We start from the raw sequence: 23727 nt of genomic DNA on the forward strand, positions 1-23727 counted from the left end.
GAATCACAAATAAGAAGCATTTCCACCATGCACACAATGTATCTATATGCAGTGGTCATTCTATGTTCCTGCCTTTAGCTGTGAAAAACAGAAAAAAAAAAGAACAGAAAACAGATTAGCAACCAAGATGTTTGTCTGAAGTGTGGACACCCAATCCAAGTCCATCATGGCAGGGACTCAGGCCTGAACCTGCCACCTCCCAGCCAAGCGTCACGAGTTCACGGACAGTTCACAGATGGATGTAGCTCTCTTGCAGAACTATACAGTGGCTTGAATGATCTTCCCCATCAAGTGGACATAAAACATCTTAACACCCTTGCATATGAGCAAAGCAGGCCAACAAACCCAGAACATGGTACCTGATGGCCTCCCAGATTCCTAACTCCTTCCACTGGAAGCAGGGATGGGATCAATTGCTTTGTCACAACCTGTTGGAATATCACAGAGCTGGACTCGTTCCCAAGTCAACATAACTCCAAATGACAAAATGGTAGCTCTTCAGCATCAGATACCATTACTGAACCTAAGAAATCTTTCAGTAAGAAGCAAAGCCCCAGTGTGTCTGGTGCTGTTCAGATACAGGGGACAGCATCTGCTGAGGAAAGTCAAAAATCTCAACAGATAAAACAGACGAGCCACAAGGAGAAATAACAGCGTGGGGTAAGCGACATCCTTAGAGCTGCAGCAGAGAAAGCGGCTGCAGAACCCAGGTGTCCTGGATCCCAGCCCCATGCTTACAGCACCACATCGCTATGCCAGGCACACAGATGCTGCACTTTTAAGCCTATCAGTCTTCATGTCAGGTGTTACCTCAACTAACATGAAGTAAAGCTGCTATGGTAATTTCTCCCAGATTTCTCTACGTTTCTTGGCCTTGCCAGTCTCATTAGAAAGCAACCCACGAGCACTGGTCTAATGGGACCCTTCTGCTTGCTCCTCTTAGGGTTTTTGCTTCATCTTATTTCACTGCATGTAAACAAACCTCACCAAATTACAGGTGAATACAAAAATACACACACGTAGCACTGCCTTGGAGGGTGTTACACCTCTCCCATTCCTCCCAGCCTTGGCCTATCCACCAAGGATCATGCTAGATAATTTAATTTAGTTCCAAACAGTCCTCGCAGCAAAACATGACTTTGAAAAATCAGCCAGCACACTGTTGTCAGGAAGCTTACCTTAAGTAAATTCTATCAGGCTGCTTCCAAAAGTCTTTGACAGCCAGCTGTGCGTTAGTGGAAGGCAGCAGCTAAAAACGGCTAAAATCGGAGAGGAAGGATAAGAGGAAAAACAGCAGGAAAAAAAGATCACAGTTGAACATCCTACTTAGTTATAGGAGGTCTATAAACACTTTTAGATGCTCTCTGAAAGAACAGGTCACTGGGAGGTTAGGGAGAGGAGGGAAACCTGAGGAAAGATCAGAAAGAACATGAAGGAGGGCTGTAATTTCTCCTAAAAGAGGAGCTCCGAATCCGATGGAGCTCCCAGGACCAACACTGCCCCCCTCAGAACTTTTCTCCTTTCCCATGGAGAACAAACAGATTTGCAAAAGCTCCAAAACCTTCAAAAATCGTCTCATAATACGGCGCAAGCTCTGCTGCACAGCCAAGAAAGCAAGAGTTAAGGTTGCCACAGTAACCTCCTTCTGAGATGTGACAGTGGGATTTTTCACCAGAGCCTGAAAGAAAAAGGGGCCCAAATAACACAGATAAAAAGCAACAGGAACCAAGTGCCTCACACCTCACAGCTTTCCTTGAGGGAATCCAATTTGCCATCCAGAATGGCTCCATCTGGCCTTCACCTACGAAGAGCCCCAGACAACTGTGTCTTAGCCTGAATCCAGTGTAGGGACTGTCCTGGTATGGAGAGGAGCACCCTGAGCTGCTCAATCTGCAGGCATTTGCCTTCTGCTCCAGCCCCTGCAAGCCTGGCCTGCAGGACTGTGTTCCTCCAAACAAGGGACACAGCCCAAACTTAGAGGTAGGGGTACAGCACAGGACCAGCTCCGCAGGAAGCCTGCAGTTCTTCAGTACTTGAGGGTCTTTGGAAAAGCCGTGAGTATCTTCTGAGCAGATGTAAGACACACCAAAGGCTTGGCTTCTTCCTCTCTTCACGGGCCAGTGCATGGCTGATCCTTTAAACGGGATATTTATGAATTACAGCAACTCACTCCATCCCTCTTACTCTATAAATTCACTACACAATAAAAATAAACAGAAATGCAATCTAAATAACTCCTCTTCCCACACTCCCATTGCTTCCTTCTCACTCTTTTCTCAATCCTTTATGTTTTAAAGAAGCATTTCTCATGCACAAATGGCTGGCAAAATGTGACTGGGCTAGAAACATGCTCAGTTTCACCAAGGAAGCCCCCAGACTTCAGGAAGCCCTTAGAGACTGCACTAAGTTATTGTGGCCAACCTTTAAGCAAATTCAAAGACACATTTTCTTACAAAATACTATTACCATGCTTCACTACACAAAGACCCAACCATGCGTCCCCCAGACCTCACCATGTACAAGAGGGCTGGCAACAAAGGAGAGCTTACGCTGAGGTCCCGCACATCCACACAGGCACCACCATTTGAAGAAGCATTTCTGTCTTGATATTCTGACAAATGTTCTTCTCCTAAAGTGCAGGAAAGACACATGGTGAGGAACTGGTGTAGAGCATATGGTGCTGAAACAGCAAGCTGATAAGCCTTTAACAGCTTTTGACAGTGGTAGAAGATCAATTATTGCACCATAAATATTAAAAAGTTCTTCCAGCCTTTCGTTGGAATGAAATGTATATTTAAACATCAGTGGTTCCCCTTAATAGCAGCAAATTTGCCTCAGAATCTGAAAGTCATACAGCCCCCCAAAGATAAATTAAATGCTCGATTGCTATGTGTTTACATCTCCAGCTGCTAAAGAACAGGCCTGGCACTTGCAGCACAAACTCCTGAGGCCGCTCAGACTGCGGGCAATCTAAAACCGGCCCTCGACACTTTGTTAAAACTAAAAGGGAAAATGGAATTGTTGTTGTTTTTCTTTCCCTGCAATTCCAAAGGTTTACAGCAAAAATAACCAAAGATGACTCTGGAGAGGATCAGGCAAGAGTGGCTGATCTCCCAGAATGACCACTGTGCCAGCTGAGATGCATAACCGCAATGGGTTTTATCTTCTGAATTTCCTCACCCATGAAATTTCTGCCTTGGGGGGTGGCAGGCACGTACACAAACACTCTTACTGGCCTTGATTTTAATCATGGAGCAAATTGGCAGCTCCCAACAGTTCTCTGTAGAAAGTCACTGAGGTTAAACAATTATAATAGATGATTGCTACTAAATTTAATACTATACATGATATGTTTATGACAATTTAATGACAGAACCACAACTAATGACCCTAGGGTCCAGCTCAAAGAAGCACTAAATGAAAATTGACACTGAGCTGTAGATCTTGGATATGGATCCAAAGCTAAAATGTTCTGCAATTATTCATTTAGATCCCCTATTGTTACTTATGGGTAACATACTCCAGTAGCACCTCAACTTCTTGCTTTGGAAAGCTTCCCACCTAGGGAAGGTATGTGAGCACACTCCTAGCTTTAACTGAGTGCCTGTCTCTGCTGGCTGCTGTAGGTAGGCTGTTAAAAACATTGGGCATTATTTGTACCAGTGGGATCATACGGTGATAGCAGTGGTAGTCAGGGCTCAGTTGTGCTCCAATGGACAGACACTCGCTTGCAGTGTGAACAGACTCTCAAAACCAATGGGGAGAGGGGAAAAGGATGCAAAAGGTAATGAACTCATGAGTCCCAGCACTGTACTGCTGAAAAGCAGAGAGTACTTTCCTTGCTCCCAGACCAATGTATCATCTGCCAGGCCAAATTACTGCTTTACTTCTCACACATTCCAAAACCTGCCCATATTTGATTCCACCTGATCTAGATTCCCAACATTTCCTGGGGCATGGCCCACCATACACACAGCAAGACCACCTCATGCACAGATATTGTTTTGGTGGGACATTTCTATCCATGTTAGTGCTCTGTACATAGCCATAAAAATGGTTTAAAGCCAAGTAGGCCAATTAAAAATACTGTATTAATAAAGAAAAAAGCTTAGGTCAAACCCAGATTGGCATGGTGCATAATTTCACATCAATATATACGATGTCACCTGTGTTACTGACCCATAGCTCTCCCATGTGGGAATCTCATATCTTCCCATCTTGACTGTTCCAGCTGGAAAGACACACCTTGGCTTCACGTCTTGTCCCCTTTCCATTTTCCACCCATACCTCCCTACTTTATTTAACTGAACTTCATCCTACCTCGTTTTCTGGCACACCCAAGGTGCAGTGCCAAGGGTGGTGGCCATTCCCGATCTGTTGGATTGTCTTATCCTCTGCTTCAAATGAGTAAGTTCACTTTCTCTTTTTCCATGTGCCATTTTGAGTACAGATCATTGGATAGCACAAGCATAATAACTGTTGTGGACTTTTCCATCTTATCACTTAATGGGAGCTTTGTCCATCAGTACTGAGTATTCTCCCTTTCTTTCTTAGCAATCCTACTTCCCTTAGCTGGAAATGCCACCCTGAAGTTGGATCCATCTGTTGCTCCTAAGCATCCTCAGCTCTGCAGCCTTCTGTTCTTACCCTCATGTCAGACCTGAGCCAAGGTTCAGATCTGTCCTAGCACTCTGCAATGACAGCAATATGTAGTATTTCTGAGTATCTTCAGCTAAACCTGCTAAGAAAATTAGCCTGCATGGAGAAGTCAGAGCACAAACGGTTAATGACAAGATCACAGCAATTGGTAGCAGATGAGGTAAGTTAAATAAAAAAGGAATTTTTAAAGCAAAGTTAAAGATCATAGCAGTGCCCTTGGGAAGACAGTGGCATGAAAAAGCAGAACATACATCTTCCTTCCACATCCAAGACATGTAAGCTATATTATATGCATTAAATGACCCTTCCATTGCACAAGGCACAGCAAGCACACCAGAGGGAACCCCATCGGACTAATAGGGAGGTCATCAGAAGATAATAAAATCAACCTGCTCCAACCTGGGATGACCTTCTCCATGAAGGGACTACTCACAGCTGGTTAGGTTCAGACAGCCCAAAGGTGGGAGGCATGATTCTTGCTAGCTGTCAAAACACCTGTCTGCAGAACTGTGGTGTGTTGTAAAAGAAGCTTTCCACTTAGTTGTCAAACAAAGCAAGAAATTGAATATCACACTGGAGGAAGAAGAGAAGTCCCCAAATGCATTCAGAACAAAGAAAGAAGCAGCGGCAGCAAACATGGCTCTTGGTATATATGAGGCTGCTTGGGGACACACCTGGCTGGCCTTAAGTCTATCAGAGGCTCTTAAGACGAATTCTCATTTCTTCAAAACTAGGCATTTTTTCAGCCCTCTCTAACATTTACATAATTTAACAAAAAACATTCATGCTTGCTTAACTCCGGATAATTTATTTCAGCAGTTTGGCTCTGCCTCAATCCTACGGATATTCTTTTATTTGTGTGGGACTTTTAAAGAGGATTTTATGCTCACAGAATATCCCACATTGACAGCTCCAAGAAATGAAGACTCCAACTGAGCAGGGTGCTGTGTCAGCCATGGCAATGCAAGTGCCCTGCACTGCCTCCCCTCTGCGTACCAAGGTGAGCCACAACATCCAGCAGAGCAGCAGGCCACGCTGGTATCTGGTGCAGCAGAGCACTGCTTCGCTCGTGTGAGCCAGGTCTACAAAGCACATGTCAGTCCAAAGAAATCAAATGAAGACCAGTCACTGTGAGTCCGCATCTCGACCAGCAGACTTGTAAACCAGCAACTTTTATCCCAAAACCATCTCACAAGTTTTGATGCAAACCAGACAGATCCTGTGTTGATCAATCACTTGGTATTAGCAACAATTAAGCCTTGACATAATTCAGCTTCTTCTTTCAGAGTTTAGCCAGTGTGGTAGGAAGGGAATAGAACAGATCACACAGCAGGACAGAGTCAGGGCTCAGAGCTTACAAAATGCCAAAGTCCCAGCTTTAATGGAATAAAGGAATTTACCAAACATCAAACTCAAAAGACAAAGCAGACCATGGCATATTAGTCATGAATACACTTCAGTCTGCAGTAGCCAACAGGTTTGGTATGATGGGCCAAGGAGATAGACAAATTTTAGTTCAGGAACATTACTTTATCCTTACCCAACTTTATTGAGTTTTATACCCTAATACCATCACTCTATTTCATATCACTTCCCACTGTTATAATTTTATTTTATATACATTTTCTTTACCACTTTTGATATTTTCTTCATTACGTCTTCTGCACGTTGTTTCATATATTCAGCTCACTCCTTATAAAACATGCTATAACCCAAGCCCCTCTGTTTTTGTAGTTGTTTTTATAGTTTTAAAGTGCCTGTTAGAAGATACGCATTTCATCCATTAATTTCAATGCCATCACCAACAAAAAAAAAGGCATCCTCTTTCTTTCTGGTTTGTTAATCACAGCCTAGTGCTTCCAATTCAAAGCCTATCACAGGTTATGCACACAGGTGTATAATGCAAGGTCTGACAAGTTCTTCTGTGATAACTGCTGCTAAACTTGGCTGTTAGTTGGGCTTACTATTAAATGTTTCTGTCTGTACTGAATGAGTTTTTATTGCTCATCTTAAGGAAATAGGGAGCTCTAACTGAGCAAAATGCAAAGGTCTGGGAAGCTGATGGAAAGACCCAAGGAAATTCTTCCAGAAGGTAGGCAGACATAAGGAAAGAAAATCCCTCAGAACAGTCCCACTGTACCTACAGAAACTAACTCCAAAATCTACAGGAAAACGTATGTTTTGAAACTTGCTTTCAAACTAGATCCATTTCCAGTCCAACTGAAGAACAGAGAATTGCACTGCTGACCAAAAATGCCCGTCTGGCGGGCATGCTCTTTTAAAAAAGTACTGCACAGCAGGAGGAACAACTTCTCAGCCAGGTGAGCCATAAGAACAAGTGAAGGCCAATACCTTAAACCCCACCCAGAGAACTCTATAGACAGCTCAGGGGCTACTAATGGTGCACCAGCCCAGTAATATTGCTGCCTGTGCAGGTACTAATCCAGGATAGATGCCTGTGGTCATTCAGGACCTGGATGCCAAGCACAGTGCTCTGATTAGCACAAGCCCAATGACAGTGCCTCAGGAGCCCCCACACACAAGAGAAACAAGGTGGGGGGTGTTTTAGTTTATTTGTGGGGTTTTTTTTTGCTGGATTTGGGTGTTGGTTGTTCTTTTGTTTTGTTTAGTTTAAACCTGACTGCAGCAAAAGTGTACTCACTACAGTGCTTACTGCTGCAGCTGCCGCACCGTTACTGGCTTCGGTTTCTGCAACAAGGCAGGCTGCAGACCAAAAGCAGCCGCAGCATCTCCAGTGAATGAAAATACAAACGACAGCAAGGAACACATCCCAAGGGCATGGCTGCAAACTCCTGCACAGGTCGAGCAACTCCTGCTTAGTAAGAGCTGCAACAACTCCACGCAGCAAACCTTCACATCCCATGGCAAGTTTCCAGCATGCACAGCAGGGCAGAGAGAGGTCTTGCTGCTTCTACTCATCTTCCCCACCAAACCAACTACATTGCAGGTTTATCTACACGGAGGTCTAGCCAGCTAGCTCTTATGCATATTGTGTAAGTATTTGCACAGTGCCAGCCTCTGGCACTGGTTCAATCAAAGAGGAAACAGAGGTGAAATGATCGATCTTGTGGGGACTGGAAGCTGTCCTGTGCAGCTATGCAATTTCCTAGGAATACTCAGTGCTGAAACTCAGTGTTGTTGGATTTCTGGAAAACACTACTTTGTTCAAGACCGTTTATGTAACTTAATTGTGGTATAACTACTGGCTTCAGCATATTGGGGAAAAAAAGGACATATCCCCCTTTTTATTTGGAAAAATTAATTCTCCATTCTATATCTCATTCAGTACTCACAAAGTCATCACTTCCAGAATATGAGGCGACATACAGTAAAAAAGTTTTCACTATTGAAATATTTGTATTTCTGACCTTAAATCACGATCAGCAATTTCTGTTCGAAATACCTTCTCAAGACCACACTGTCTCCTTCTAGGAAGAGACTGACACAATTGGTGATGTATTAACAGTGACGATCAGTAATGTGTCAGGCACCATTGCCTAACAAGTAACAGAATGAAAACAGAAGTATGTGCAAAATAATATTTTATAACTCCCAGTTGTCAATTTTTATTTAGCGATGAGTTAATGCCTTTGGCATAACAATTCAGGACTGGAGTTGACAGTGCATGGTGGCAACTGGAAATGGGGAGCGTGACTTAAGGCTAGCACTGGAATCCTTGCGAAACTTAGGAGAATATAAGTCATCCTGCCACGAACAGTTTCCCTGCTTTTTGTTGTTGGCAGGGATGTCTCATTAAAGATTGAAGACTGTAATTTTTAGATTCCAAACCACCTGAACAACATAATTAACAATGCATGAGCAGAAAGTAATCAAGCATCACTTTAAGATGTTTGCAGGGTGTTTGTTTTTTCCCTTTTTTTTGTTGTTTTGTTTTTAAATAAGCAGTGCAAGCATGTCCAGGAAAGCAAGGAATTAGTATCTCTGCCTTGAACCAGCCAGGTGAAGTCAGGTGTCTGCTCAGACGCTTCAGCCTCAGCTGCAGGGCCTTCCTTTTAGCTCCAGTTGCAGTATGTGCCGGAGTGAACATTTCAAGTGGGCACAAGTGGAGATGGTAATGCCATGCAAATCAGACTTTGCACGTCACCTAGCAATGTCAGGGCGACACCTACGGTAATGAAAGCAGAACTCTGTGTACAACACTTATGACTTCAGACTTGAAGGAGTCTAAGATGGCAGTGGAAGCATTCAAAAATTAATAAAAAGCAGAGAAGATGAACCTGACACTGATGCAATAAGGCGTTTCAAGAAACAAGGCCCACAGGAAAGAAAGTTTCCTGAAAACAGAATACATTCAGAAGCTGCGCAAATATTTGCCCTGGAAAAGTTGTGCAATGATGTAGACAGAAACCTGCAACTGTAGTGACCCAGAGTGTGCACGCAGAGGATGGTTCAGGAATTCAGCACTCCCTACCATAAAAAGGGGTCCTGAATGAGGAACAAGCAAGACCAGAGCCAGCAAAAGCAGCAACCTGTGTAAACAAGTGGAGGAAAGGGAACAGGAGGGGACAGAGCAGAGTACCCTCAGCCACCGGTGGCATTGCCATGACACCTTGGAGCCTGTGGGGCCACAGCTCAGAGTATGTGGCACAGAACAAGCTCCAGGTCACCAGCCCCCTTACTTCTCCTACCTGTTTCATGGCTGCTGTCGACAGTGGCGATACTGAAAAAGAGGAATGTATTTTGCCCAGAAGCAGCGTGGGCCAAGGGAAATAAATTCACAGTGACATATTTCAGCATTTCCAAAATGATGTTTTGCCAGGATATCCAGTTCACAAGAAGTGTCAAAATATTTGGTAGCAGTCTGATTCAAACTGACATGAAATGTAATTAAAAAAACAAGTTGTTTTACAACATGGAAAATCTGCCTTTTGGCCAGCTCTAACTGATAGCCCTGTGTCAGCCCAAAAAAAAAAAAAAAACAAAACAAAAAAACAAAACAAAAAACCAGGCATGTGTTTCTCTGTTCTTTTTTTCCCCTTACTGCATTGCACAACTGTAAGAACAAGGGGGCAAATTGCCTGTTAGATCTCATCGGGCTTATAGGAACCTGTCTCCCGTTTTCCATCATCAGAATTAGCAGTCAATCAGCCAAGTTCTCTTCCACCACCATAGCAAAAAATGCAAAGGGCTCACATTTATTTTATAGTTTTATAGTAGCTAGGCTACCTTTAGAGATTTATGTCTTGCTTTTATGCTTTACAGCACTCCTTGAAACATTAGTAATATCATCTAGGCAGGAGCAATAAAATGCCAGGACCCTTTACCACATGCAACTCTGTCTGATACCAAATCAAGTTTCTCAAGTGAAATATAGATTCAAGAAAGAAGTGGCTTGAGAAGCGGAATCAAATTCATCTCAGTTATACTCATGCCACCAATGTCAATATATTACATCCCTACTGGGCTAAACCAAGTGTTTCTTCTGCAAGATGCAAGTACCACTTTGGATCTGAAACTAGACTGACATAGGACTTTGCATCTATTTTTAATGTTACAGTTTTACACTTTTTAACTCTGAATCAGCTTTTTTTTAATAAGAATAATTTCTAACCTTTTTTTCCAAAACTCTCTAGAAGAATATTTAATAAGACCCAAGGAAATGTGCACGGAGGAGGAGTAACAGACTGATTTTAAGCCTGCTATTAGTCAATGAAAAGATTCTAGACGAAAGACTGTAGATAACCTAATAGTCTTTTCTGTCTCTGTCTCAGATTCCCCAGACCTTGTGGGAGAGTTAAATATGAATTACAGCCACAGTCTGGTGATCATGCTGATATTTATTTCCCAGACAACGTAGAATATAAACATTTACTTCAGCAGACTTTACTTATGTGGACTTGAGCACCAAGTTGCACCAAGAAAGACCTCCTCACTCAGACTAAGACACTTGGTGTCACTCTGACAATGAGAAGAGCACTTCGTGTGAGTGTACTCTCTAGCCTCTGATATGACGTCAGATTAAAGGAAAATCCTTGAGTGCAATTGAGAATTAAGTTCACAACATATCAAAGCAAAAAAGAATGAAATCAAACTGCCATCAGGAAAATGATTTATATAAATGCCTAATGGAGAGAACTGAACCACTGCTCAGGGTGGTGGTTGAATGCCACAACAACGTACATGCCAGTCTCCATCCATCAGGGTGGACCAGTAGCAAAACATTCACCATGGTGTCCCTCTCACAGATTTCTGCTTGTTGCCAAGCAGCATTTGAAGGCTTTTCCCTGTTATGCTGGCCTTCACAGCAGTCAGAGAGGAGCCACCTCCTCCCAGTAGAACTGTCCAAATGGACACACTGGTCAAAGTACTTTGTGCTTAGCCCACACTGCCTCTTACTCTCTTGTGCTGTCCAGTTAACTTGCTCTTGTAACACCCCTCATCACACTCAGAAGTTAAATTGCTCCCTCCTTAACTCACAAAAGCCCAGGGGGATCAGCAGCTCAGAACGCCTCTGGATAAATACATTTATTATGAGGTGCATTCCTGTCACTCTGATCAAGGGATGTGCACCAGCAGCTGGTTGGTGATGGAGGGCCACGATGGCATGGGTGGGCCCTGGTCTGCACGGCCAGACATCACATCACACACAGGCTGCATGGCATGGATGCTTGGGGCAAGGATCAACCACACACATCACCCCCACGAGACTCCCCTTTAATCCAGGCACATCTAGAAGTGAGGTTGTGCCCGCTCTCTGAGCAGCGAAGACTGGGAGATCACGGTCAGAATTCATTGCTTTCTGGAGACGATCAGTGACAGTGATTTATAGTTTAATAGCAAATTCCCCATGAGTGCTTAATAATACAGATTAAATCCTAATAAATGTGCTTCCCGCAGGTTTAAATGACTAACTATATGATCTATTAGACTTGTCTCATTATGTACACAGTTTTTCTTGGTAAGCGTGGAAATTTCTAAAGAATTGGCAGCATCTGCACGCAGAGTATTAAACAAACCTATTTTTTACTGGAGGAATTTTGTACAAATTAATTCCAGCCTTGAAAATAAAAATGCTAAATTCCATATTATCTGTGTATATCTATTAGAAATATTCAGAACAAACACTTAAAATCATTAAGAAAATTAAACTGTTAAATACTCTACAAACAGTCTAACAAATCATGTCAAGCTGCAATTTTATATTTCATTTTCTAGCTATTTCATCTGTTTTGGTTATATATTCACAGCACATATACTGTGTTATTCCTCCCAGTTCCTAATACTGATGCGTGTTGATCACTAAAGGAAAATTTTAACATACAGCTGCTTTTAGTTAGCATCTGTCAGAAACCCAAAAGATTAATGGATCTGGTGCTGAGCAGCAGGTCCAAACTTCACAAAAGCTCTGCTAATGTTTTGATCAGTCTGGAGCAAAAGGATATTCAAGAGTCGCTCTGACAGCTAGAGGGAGGGAAATAATCACTTTGAATGAAAAATCCAAATTCGCTCAACTGGTAATGAAATTGCACTGAATATTGATTCAAAGCTCTAATAAGCTCAGAAGTTCAAAGCAAGCACTGGAAGGCAAATATTCCCTCCTCTTCTGTCAGGCAAATCTGTAGTACTACCACAAGGTAGGATTTCACTTCCTTCTAAATATACAGGATTATAAAAGAAGTCTGAAAGCGGTCCTGCAATTTCTCTCTCTCTTCCCCCTGCCCTTTTTTTAAAGCTGACAAATTGAATATCAACTAAATTTTACCCTACAGAGCAGCACTTTAAAGTGATTTACATCTAAATGAATAGGTTTCTGTCTCCCTTTGGTTTTCAGAAATTATGCAATTGCCTTTTTTATTTTTTTCCCTAAAACAGACTAATCTGAGATTAATGTTCAGCTAAAGCTCATCCTTCATTCCTCCCAACCACGCCAGAGATGTTAATGACAACGTTAGGAGTCTGTTTTGCAGAGGATTTCAGACACCACAGCACTGGAGGAGAGTTACTCATCAACAGCAGAAGGGGACCTCTTCAGACTTTTGTCAATCACTTCCCAAACCATCTTTCCTCAGGAGATGGAAGGACAGACCACACTAAGAAAGGAAAGGAGGACAGTCTTTTTGCTGAGAGTTTGATGTAATTAAGGAGCTGCTCATATGACACTGATCAGAGGATAGCTTCCAGTGGTTTGCCTTCCAGGATGCAACTCCCAGGCAGAGGCACTGTGCTCTCTGTGCATTACCTGTGGAGCCTTGCTGGTGGCAGCCTGCCCCTCTGTCTGTTCACGCAACTGCAATTTGTCGTGTACAGCCTCATATTCTGTCTGCTGGATAACACAAGAGGATCCCATGCACTTAAAATTGTACTGACCACCCATTAGGGTCTATGTTGTCAGCGGGGAAGCGCACAGGTCCACTAATAATTTTGTCTATGCTGCTGACCACGCAAAGTGCCTTCCTGTTTGATACTTTCATTCTCTACCTCTGGAGTGGAATGAAGTCCATTGCAAACCACTGATGGAAACACTAGGTATGGCCTTGGAGGCTTCAGCCGCAGTTAAGTGCAACACCAGCATCTCACAGACCGATTTCAGGCTACCTCAGCCTTCTGCAGCCTGTGCTCCTACCCCCACGCCCTGGTCATCATACAGGTGGGACTTGATGCTGCTTTAGACCTTAGATCTTCTGCCCCCTGCCCCCCTTTTCTATACATATACTTGTATTTTTTTTAAGTAAAATGTGTATTTCCAGCTCTCCCTTCCTGAAGCCCAATTATCCTTATCTTTTACCAACTCCAGCTACTCTCCTCTCATCCTCCAGTGATGTGCAACAAACATCAGCCTCAACCTCCCAATCTTCTCCAGAAGGGAAGTACTTCTCTCTTCATACCACCCAGAAGCTCCCTGAAGAGCAGGGCACTTGCTCTCTTCTTTGAGACCCGTCTCCATCCTAACTCAACATACACCTCCCTCATCTGGTGCTGTCTGTTAGTGTGATGACCGACTGCTACTCAGAGTAGCATCCTCACCTCTGAAGTCTAAAATACCTTTCAGTGTCAGGAAGAGCCTCAGAATATATCAAATAATCGTCAGGCACTTTAAAGCTTTTGCCCCCATACCTTCCTTCGGCCGGTGTAAAAGTTCTGTGTGCTAACAACTGCCTCATTATTCTCTCTCACAAAGGAGGAAAAAAAAAAAAAAAAAAAGATTTCAAAGAGAAAATAAGTTCTCTTGTTACAGCTCTGCCCAACCTAGCCAGGTGTGACAAGGCCAGTATTTCAACAGATCATTTGAGCATTGCAGCATTGCTGACTGCTGTCAGAATGCTTTTTTCTTCACTGTGCCTCCCTTTCTCTCCCATGGTAAAAGGTCTGATTGTTTTCAAATGGCAAAATATTAAATCCTGAATCTTGATTTCTATGGGAAACTCATTACGGTCATCGTTAAATGGTCTTTGATCTTCAGAAAGAGAGAGAAGAGCAGAAAATATCTGTACTTATGTGCTTGTCATTAGAATATCATTTTTACATGTTACCAAAAAGAGGTCAGACTGGCTATATTGTACTCTTCAGCTGAAATTCAGAAAACAAAACCCCCACTAAGTGTGAAAAAATGACCCTATTTTGATTCTTTCAGGACAGAACACGTACACTAAAATGCACCTAGACCTCTCACACATGCCCTTCACACAAGGTAGCGTCCCTGACAGGTGATCGCTTCCAGGTTTCCCACATCTGAACATCATATTGGTCACTTGCTGCTTACAAGCACAGCTCTGTATCCGTATCTACACATACCTCAGAAAGGAGGGAAAGCATACCTGGCGGAGCAGCACGAAGATTTCCTTGGTATATATGAACAACTGCGAGATCTCAGCAGTTCTGCTCAGAATATAAGTAGAGGAGCTGTCCTTGGGACGGCCAAGCTTCATAAGTGCATTCCAGAGTTCATCTAAACTTTGATCCCAAGGACAAAAACGGTTGTCTTTTTCTCTCTCCTCTCCATCAGCCTTTTATATGAAAACAAATCTGATTCCAAAAGCACTCAAAGCTCCCTGACTAGCATATACAACAGACTCTCTTCAGGGAAGTTTTGTTATTTGTTGCTAAGAGCTGGTTGGAGGTTCTCAGCATAATTGGTATTTAAACTCTACCTAGCTGCAGCAGGACTCTCAGATTTCATGGTCACTAACTCACTCGTGTGCCTCTGGGTAGGCACCTCGGGTACTTTGCTGTTTGGGTGCAGAGCTGGGTGCTTTAACAAAGCTTTCAACTACGAAAAAAAATCCAACTGTTGTCTTACTAGACCAGAGTCAGCAGAAAGATCATCAGTAGGGAGTCAGAGATTCTCTGTCCCAAAAGCTTTGGAACTGGGATTTTGGTCTGGCAAATGGTTGTGGGGAAGGGGGAGGGTTTCCCCACCATGGCATCTTTACTGTCTGGAAAGCTCTGGAGCTGACACGAGTGTCCCACTTCTGCTCTTTCTTTCTTCTCCTGGTAGTCACCACATTTTACTCTAATGCAGTGCAGCCACACATTTAAATTCAGGAAGTTCCAGGCTTGAAGCTGGCTGCCAGCATCTCCCTCTCCGCACAGCACGACAGACCTCACAGCCCAGTACATGGTTCCCAGTTCATCTATTGTTATAAGTCACAGCCCTTTGTGCCTCAAGGACGTCACAACAAAGGGCAAGTGAGGAGAATGGACTATTGAATTATGTCTTATGCACACTGAAACAGGATATTAATTATTGTAGAAGACACAACAGAGACTGTGATAAAGGACAGAAAGGGACAGTTGGTTTATTATGACCCATTCCCTGCTGCTACCTGTACCTTTCTTCATCTGAACAAGCTCAATCTCAAGAATAATCAGATTCTGGGAGGGCGGTGACATTTTTGGGTGCATTGGCCCAAATCTACCAGTACTGTACAGCATTGCCATGGCAAATTGACATCTACGGATGTGTCATGTTCCTGGTAAACAGCAAGGCACGCAGTATGTTGCCAACTGCATATGCTTTCTCTGGATAGATCAGTACAGTCACTGGGAAAAAATACTTGCCAAATCCCTGAATGCAGCATGAATATCAGGGCAATAAGGAAAGGAAAGGGAAAGCATTGCCCACATAAACCGGGTAGTATGCATTCCTCTATGTGTCTGCTAAAATAGAGGAAAATAAGTTACTGCACGGACGATCACAGGTTAAACCCCACATGCACCTTGTACATGACTGGATCTTCTGGTGTTAGATGCTGTCTGGACAAATGCAGACAACTTGCCTTGTAATGCCTGCTTTTCCAGACCAGAACTCCACAGTCAGCTATTTCCAGTCTAAGCATCCTAGTAAACATTATGGTGCATGGAGCTGATGGGAAGAAAAAGTATACATCAGCAGAGCCTACAAGTCAAACGAACCCAGAACTTAGTCTCAGCTCAGATTCCTTTTCAAATTTCCTTTACAATGTCTCATCTGCTACCTATTAGGAGGGGTGGAAGAATCAATTTATACAAGGCCTAAGATATGGATTAACTGCGACTGCTCTCATGACAGAAAGCATCCAGCATTTAAAGAGCAGTAACTCTACCTACCAACCTGTAAAGCCCCCTCTGAAAGGATACTACCTGAAACAAAAACTAACCCATGGTGCATCAGTTGGGCACAGGATGCAGAGATGCATGTTTTTGCCATGGCAATGGTTTTAATTTTAACTTCTTGAGCATTTGATTCTTGTTACTGTCTTGCAACCCTGGAGACAACTGCCTTCCTCTCTGTTTGTCCATCTGCAATTTTGCAGAGAAGAAAAAAACTATCAGCAGCTTTTTTTTTTTCAATCACATACTTCACATGAAACTAACTTCTTTGAAATCTCCTAGCACATACAACGTCCCTGCTGCTGCAAGATAAAATGTGTCACTGCTCCATCTGCTTCTCATTTGCTGATGAGTCTGTACGGCAACATGCTGCTGAGAAGAATATTCCAAAAAAGAAGAAACTGTGCAGCCCAACAGATCTGGCTTTGACAGAGCTAGGGCCAGGTCTCATTAATCATTTTGCCACGCTGCTTACAGTACCTGGTAAAGCATTAGGACTGCCTCTCGGATCCAATATTTCAGGGGCTTGCCAGAGGGATGAGATTCACAAACCTGAAGAATCTGCAGTGTCCTCTCTCCTGTCATGTCCACAGGCCTCATTAACGTCACCTGGAATGGGACACATCCCACATCAACCTAGATCTCCTGCATTAAAATTATGGCTATTTCCAGTCCCAGGAATGGCCCATCAGCTCAGATGCAAAAAGTGATTGCAACATCTACATCTCCTCCCCTCCCACTACCTGCTCAGCACCCTGGGGACGCAGGGTCCTGCTGGGTCCTGCTCTCCTCTGGTAGCCCACCTCACAGTCCTCTAGCTCCAGGCTCCTTGCTCTCACAGCAGTGCCCCTTGACCTCAAAGCACCACCACCCCTGGTGTCCTGAGACTTCTGAACCTTCAGAACCCTTACTGAGACCCAAGTGGTGGTGAGGTTGGGGATAATCTGCTGCCCAGGGGGCAGATTGGAGAAGCAAAATAAGCAGCTTTTCCATTCAGGTCACCCAAGTCTGACTGTCCAGCCCGCTGCATCTCAGTAAAAACTGAGATTACTTAGGGCCTGGGGAGGGCTCTGGTATCCCATGGGCTCTTACCCTGTTTATCCACTCAAAGACAGTGATACACTCAGGACTGTGACCTCTTTATATCAAATTAACTCTAAGCTGCGCATTTGGAAAAGTTTCCTAATAACCATGTCTATTTAAGTATAATTTTTAGATTAAGAAAATATCATTTTCTAAAGCATAAATGTTATTCTATTTTTCAGAATAATTGAGGGAAGGAAATGATGATTTGCATTTCATTTTCATTTTTTCAAACCAGCTGCAAATCAAAGAAATGCCTGATCTCTATTGAATTACAAACTGCCTTTGAACTCTTAATGTACAGCTCTTTCCTGTACTTAACATAAATAATGTTGTTACGGTACATGCCCAGTCAACAAAGGATGCACAGAGATACAAGAAAAGTGAAGAATCTGAAAGTAAGGTGATAAGATTTTCAAGGCAGAAACACATTTTTCTACTTACCATTGCCTAAGGATAAGACTATTTGAAGCAAAAAGACATGCAGCTCCTCATGTTTGATGAAAAGGTTACTAAAAAAGAAAAGAAGAAATTATGACTTTTCCCCCCAACTCTTTCTGATTCGAGTCAGAAGAGAAACCAAACATGCCTAAAGGGGAAGCAAAGCAGCTGCCTTAAGACACTTTCTGAAATTAAAATTTTTACTGAAAAACTATGTGGTGAAATTATAGCCTAGGTTGAAGTTGGTGACACAGGATCCTTATATTTGAAAAGTCAGGTTTCTAAGAGAGCTGGTGAAGAAGAGCCCTAAAAGAAAATTGTGAAAGAAGCTATTACAGTATACTAGAATTTCATTACAAACCTGACAATCTGACAAAGGCAAACATCCCTCACCAATAGAGATGTGTGAATAACTGATCCCTTTGGATCAGTTGTTCAGCTGGAGAGAGAAAAACACATTTCGGTAGACCTGAAGCTGTTTTATTTTGTTTACATTTATGTATATGTGTGTGCACATGTGTGTTTATATATATATATATATAAATTTATTTCATAAAACGGTAACTATTCATTTTGGCTTGAACTACTCATTTCAGCCCCAAATACTTTTGTTTCACTTTGAACTTTTTCAAATAACAGCAAAGAGTAGAATCTGCCAGCTGCACTCTATCACAAAATCAGCAAGACATCCTATCTGCTAATTCAGCTAGGAAAAGAAAAATCTATAGAGATAAAAGAAATCCTTTTTCTGCTCATCTCAGAATAAGGTTTCAAATCTGTTTATCAGGGTAGTGTTTTTTTTTTAAAAAAAAAAAAAAAAAAACACCAGGATCTCTCTGGACCAACCCAATTCTGTTGAAACCGGTCTACTTTGTAATCAACACTGGGAATTATTTCTTGAGCCTGATTATTGATTAATATATATTTATATATATAATTTTATAGCCTAAAATTGATTATTTTTAAGCAACAAACAGGCATATGCTTGATGATATACAATCTCCTCCTGTAGTTGTTGTTCTCTTTATGAAATGTGTATGTACCCCCTCGAGGTAGGGAGTACGGTGACTTTTTAGATCAGAGGCTCTGGTATTCACATGGCAAACAAGAACTATCCAACCTATTTTACCATAGCCATATGGGTCACTCCAAGCTTGAAAAGCCAGGCCCTAATACTGATTGGAACTTCCCAGCTTAGCGAAATTTCCCATTTAGCTAAATTTAACAATTCAAAGCAAAATGTCTATGAATAAATCCCAACCGCCTTTTGAAATGGCTCCACCATCTCCACTGGACGTGGAGTTGCCTTAGAACAAAGGAACCTCCATCTTGCTCCAGAATCAGAACCCCATGCCTGTTTTGCATGGCCTGCCCTCCCGAAAGAAACCTGGGCCACAGCTGGAAGTTTACTTATACCCTCCAGTGAGGACCGATACCCTGACGTTAGTCTGCTTGTCCTAGATCTCAAGACTGCCTCAATATGCTGCTTCCAGCCCCTCTGCAGTCACACTGTGATTTAACGGGCTCTTCCAAACCCTCCAAGGCAGCAAAAATCTAGCAGCAACTAGCTGAAAACTTCAAGACCTCGTAACAAGTCAGGAGATAAGGCAAACTCTGGCACATTGAACAAACCAGGGCAAACAAATAAAGCTGCTCTGCAAGTCCTAATTGCTCATTACTGAGATGCAAAGGAGAGCAAATTTGGACAGCTGTAAGCAGCAATCTCTTGTTACTATTCCTTCAAGCACTCTCCTTCAGTCTTACCCATGGTCAGCAATTACCACACCAGCCTCACCCACTGTAACACTCTCCTGGGAACTCATATACCAAGTGCACTTTCAGCCATTTCTTAAAAACTGCAAGATGACAGCAAATTTTGTTGGCTGGTTTTTGTTTGTTTGCTTGTTCTTTGGGGGGTTGTTTCTTTTTCTTTCAGAGAAGAGGTGTTTTGTGAAAGGAAGCCTTTCGAAAGCAGGAGAAATGAAGGGTATTTATAAAAATAACTAGAATCCTTCCTCGGGGCATCCTGAATAAGACATTCCTAACAGCCTTTAGTTCAATGTCAGCAACATAAGGGTTGATGAAGCATTGAAAAGGCACACCCCTCTCCATAATTAATGGGCAACTTCATTTCTGATTACTTCATTGGAGTGACAGCAAGTCCATGATTACCCCAATATACACACACTCAGAATATCTCAGAAGAGTAAGTTGGAGTGAAGGTGAACGAATTTCAACCAAATGTTGAAAGGGTGGAAAAATTACTAACAATTTGAAGCAAGGTTTTATAATGAGAAATGTTGTGCAGTAATAAAAATGAGTGAAAATACTAACTTGTCAGTAGATCTCAATGCACTTCAGTTTGGGTCTGTTCTTGCACCAGCTAGTGAATGCCATGGTCTGAGTACTGTCTCCCCACCATCCAGCATGTGCTTTTTGTTTCTTCTCCCCATCTTCAATCGTGAATAATTTCTGGAAAAAGAAAGTCTAGTCAGTCTCTGCTGTCTTTCAAAACCTGATGTCAGCTACACACATCTCAATGGTTGGGATTTATAGCACAGGAACACCTCACAAAGAAAAAGACAAGCTTCTAAGGAGGCAGACAGAACCCGTGTTTAACATATTTTTTGAGAACCATTTACAGCTTACAGTAGCCTCAGGATGAGTCTGGTGTCTGCTGCTTGAGGTCTCAGGAACTCTCCACTCACTTCATAAGGAGCCAGGCACAGGGTATGGGAGAGGTCTCTAAAAAATTCTGGTGTTCACTCTGGAAGTTTGTAGTGGTGTCTTTTTGTACTCAAATGATAAACAATCCTATCTAAGAACTTCCCCCTCCAAAAGAGATAATTTAGGTCTGCAATGAATTTTTTATTCTCTCAGTCATTATGAACCCGGGACAGTGAGAGTTCGGCTCCATGGAGCTGAGAACATGCCCTGCCTGACAGTTTAGCACCCTGTTTGCTTCCCTGCAGATGTCCCATCAACATACTGACCTCTGCCCGGGCCAGGCTGGGGAACAATCACTTCAGGGGTAATGGACCCAACCAGCTCTGTAGCTGTCCTGGAGGACTTCTTGCTCCAGCAGTGAAAAATTTGTCTCCTAGTAGCAGTATGGCATTCACATTATAACTTTTAAGTATTTCTAAAAATTGAAATTCATATCTAGAATCAGTTCATCATCTCAATCAAAGCTATAAAAGCTTTACAAATCCAAGATATAAACTCTTGTTTTTATATCTAACATAAAAATTGCACACCTCACAAGCCCACTTGTTCCTCATCCTCCCCAGCTAGGATACATCGATCTGCTAATCTTTCAAGCTTGCAGCAGCCAAGGCAAACACAACTATACTTTCACTTAATTTATCATGCTCTTTTGCCTTGGCCACAGCTTACATCAGCCTTCTCGCTTCCTTCCTGCTCTGTCCCTTGGGTCCTTGCGCCATCCTACCGGGACTCATTAGCTTAATGACTACAGCAAAAGGATTCTGTTCTTGCAGGTTTTGCTGGAGTCTCCCTGGTTACACACAGACCTCTCTGAAAGCCCAGACTCACAGAGGAAATTCCAGTTATGACACAGAGGTTCAGCTTAAATCAAGAACAGCCAGTTGAATTACCATTGCCTGCAGTACACGAGTTGTCCAATGTTTCTGCTCTTGCAGGACAGTAAGTCTGGCAGATTCCAGTTTTGGCTTACCGTGCCTGCAGAAGACTCCTGCTCAGGAGAGATGCCTGCAGCCTCATGCAACCTGAAAATGCCATACATGCTCTAGTGCAAACCACAGGCTCTGGAGAGTTAAAGACCTCTCTCTACTGTTGAGCCAAAAGAGCCAGTGCTCCACCAGGAGCTTTGTAAAATAGAACAGGCAGAGTGGTCACCTTCTCCACTTGTTTCCTGCCTTAAGCAACAGCACATTGTGCTTCTGCTTGGGGCCAGCCCTTAGCAGGTCCCTTCAGCTCTGGTTCTGTTCTTCCCTTCTAGCAGACTTGTGAAGAAGTGAAATCTCAGCTGTCGGAGGGTTGGCGAGAGGAGCAGGGTTTCTAGGTGAGAAGAACAGGCCAAATGCTCTCTTTCTATCACTCTCCAGTGTGCCAGCTTCACAAACCTGCTGACAGTCCTTGAGAACTGATGACATTTTTCAAAACATTGACAAAAATAGACAAGCACTTCCTCCCCGCCATTGAAAAAAAAATCATCAACTATTTCCACAAAGCCCTTCTGCTTTCCACTCTTTCTCTGACCACCTTCACAACCAGCTCTTCTCCACCAAAACATTTACAAAGACCCCCCCCAACATCCCATTGCTAAAAAATATCTTCTAGGGAGCAGCTATTTGACACCTGTATCCATTAAAAGAAGCTAACATTTTAATAGCAACTCCCATAAGCTGTAAATTCTGGCCCTGTCGCCTAACACAAGAACTCTTAGTGACTCCCGTAAAAAGATTTGCCTGAATGAGAGTTTAATGTAATGATTTAACATAATGTAAATGAAGCCATTAGTATCTGTAACTAATACTGGAAATAAAGTTAAGTGCTCATTGAGCTCGTAATTTCAAATTAAAAGGAAAAACAAACATGTTTTTAACAATTTAATTGAAAGGATTCATAACTCACTGCTCATATCTTGGCTTGCTGTTAAGATACTTTTGCGTTTTACATCCATTTCAGTCTAGCAACACTACTAAATCAATTTATTTCTGTAACCTGAGTACATACACTTGCTATATATACACTGTCCTTTAGCAACATGCACTAAATTGAACTGAATAAATCTAATTCCTTTTTTTTCCTTTTTAAAGATATATTTATTTCTGTACTTCTTGTACTGATCCTTTAAAACCTATAAATAAGCGTCTGTGTTGGATGTAAATGTACCGAGCTATTTATTCTAGTAGGGCAACCCAAATACTTTACATAACCAGGGATTAATACGCCCATTATGAGCCATTAGTTGGCCTGGGAATAAGCTTGCAAGATGGGAAGCATTTCGGCTCTTACACAGCATGAGTTTAATACTTACATTCAGCACATGCCTAAGTCCCATGCAGAACTAGAGCCAAAGTGGCTGATCAGATTAGGGGCATGAAGTCTAGCACCCTGAAGGATCAAACTCTCACAGATAAACAATGTTCTTGTGGCAGGTACTGAAATGCGTGTGAAGAATCAGCTATCACAAGCAGAGTGAAACCACACAGTTCTACTAGAGTCCAAAATCCAAACGAATTCAGATTTGGGCTTTTACAGGAACTAGGTCTGGTTTTGAAACATAGGTCTTCCTCCTAAGATCTTTGGAATTTAGCTTTGTTTTGGATGGCTCAGATTTTAAAGGATTCTTCAAAGGTTTCTTTTATCCTTCCACATTCCACTAGCTCTTCTCAGACGCTTACCCCTTGTTCCTTTTGCTAATTAAACATCCATCATGCTAAGCCAGAGCTGTGCAGAGCATAATTCTGCAGATTTCATTTAACACATATGAATTCTGCTTTCCAGCTACAGCCAACGATGCTTTAGAAGCTTCCAAGGCCTCGTGTGCAAGCAAAGGATGAAGTCAGTACTGCAGGAGTTACAGCTGAATTGCAGTTCTGCAGCCCAGTAGTGTCTTTGCATTCCTAGGATTAGCCGTACAAACTGCCCAGCCTGCTCCAACAAGTCCAAGAGCATACCTCAATCACTGACAGCATTACCTATCTTTAAAATAAAATGTCACAAGTAAAAGCTATCTGTTCTGCAGTTCACAAACCTAAATACAACATTTTTCATCTCCATATAAGATGGTACCATCTTCTGGCAGCGAGGAAAATAAGGACAGTCATGTTAGTTAAAGAACTGCTATGAAGCTATGTAGAGTCAGGGAAAGCTAGGAATACACCAAGTCTGTCTTTTGGGCTTGAGAGCACTGACTCCACTTTATTACTGCTATTTTGGTAGGTTCCTCAGTATTTCTGTATTCAGCTTATGGTGACCTGTATC

The 23727-nt window shown here is 42.5% G+C and overlaps 1 long non-coding RNA gene across 1 annotated transcript in view; it reads right to left on the minus strand.

Moving 5' to 3' along the window:
• Positions 1 to 1586: 1586 nt before the first annotated feature.
• Positions 1587 to 23727, minus strand: part of LOC121077218 — a 28426-nt gene continuing 6285 nt past the window's right edge. The window contains exons 3-7 of the long non-coding RNA XR_005823960.1: positions 20089 to 20226; positions 17758 to 17825; positions 16711 to 16839; positions 2514 to 2629; positions 1587 to 2134 (exon numbers count right to left, since the gene is read on the minus strand). This is a non-coding gene — a long non-coding RNA (uncharacterized LOC121077218). The remainder of the gene's footprint in view (positions 2135 to 2513; positions 2630 to 16710; positions 16840 to 17757; positions 17826 to 20088; positions 20227 to 23727) is intronic.

This window comes from Cygnus olor, chromosome 13, assembly GCF_009769625.2.
Source record: "Cygnus olor isolate bCygOlo1 chromosome 13, bCygOlo1.pri.v2, whole genome shotgun sequence".
Lineage (NCBI taxonomy): Eukaryota > Metazoa > Chordata > Aves > Anseriformes > Anatidae > Cygnus > Cygnus olor.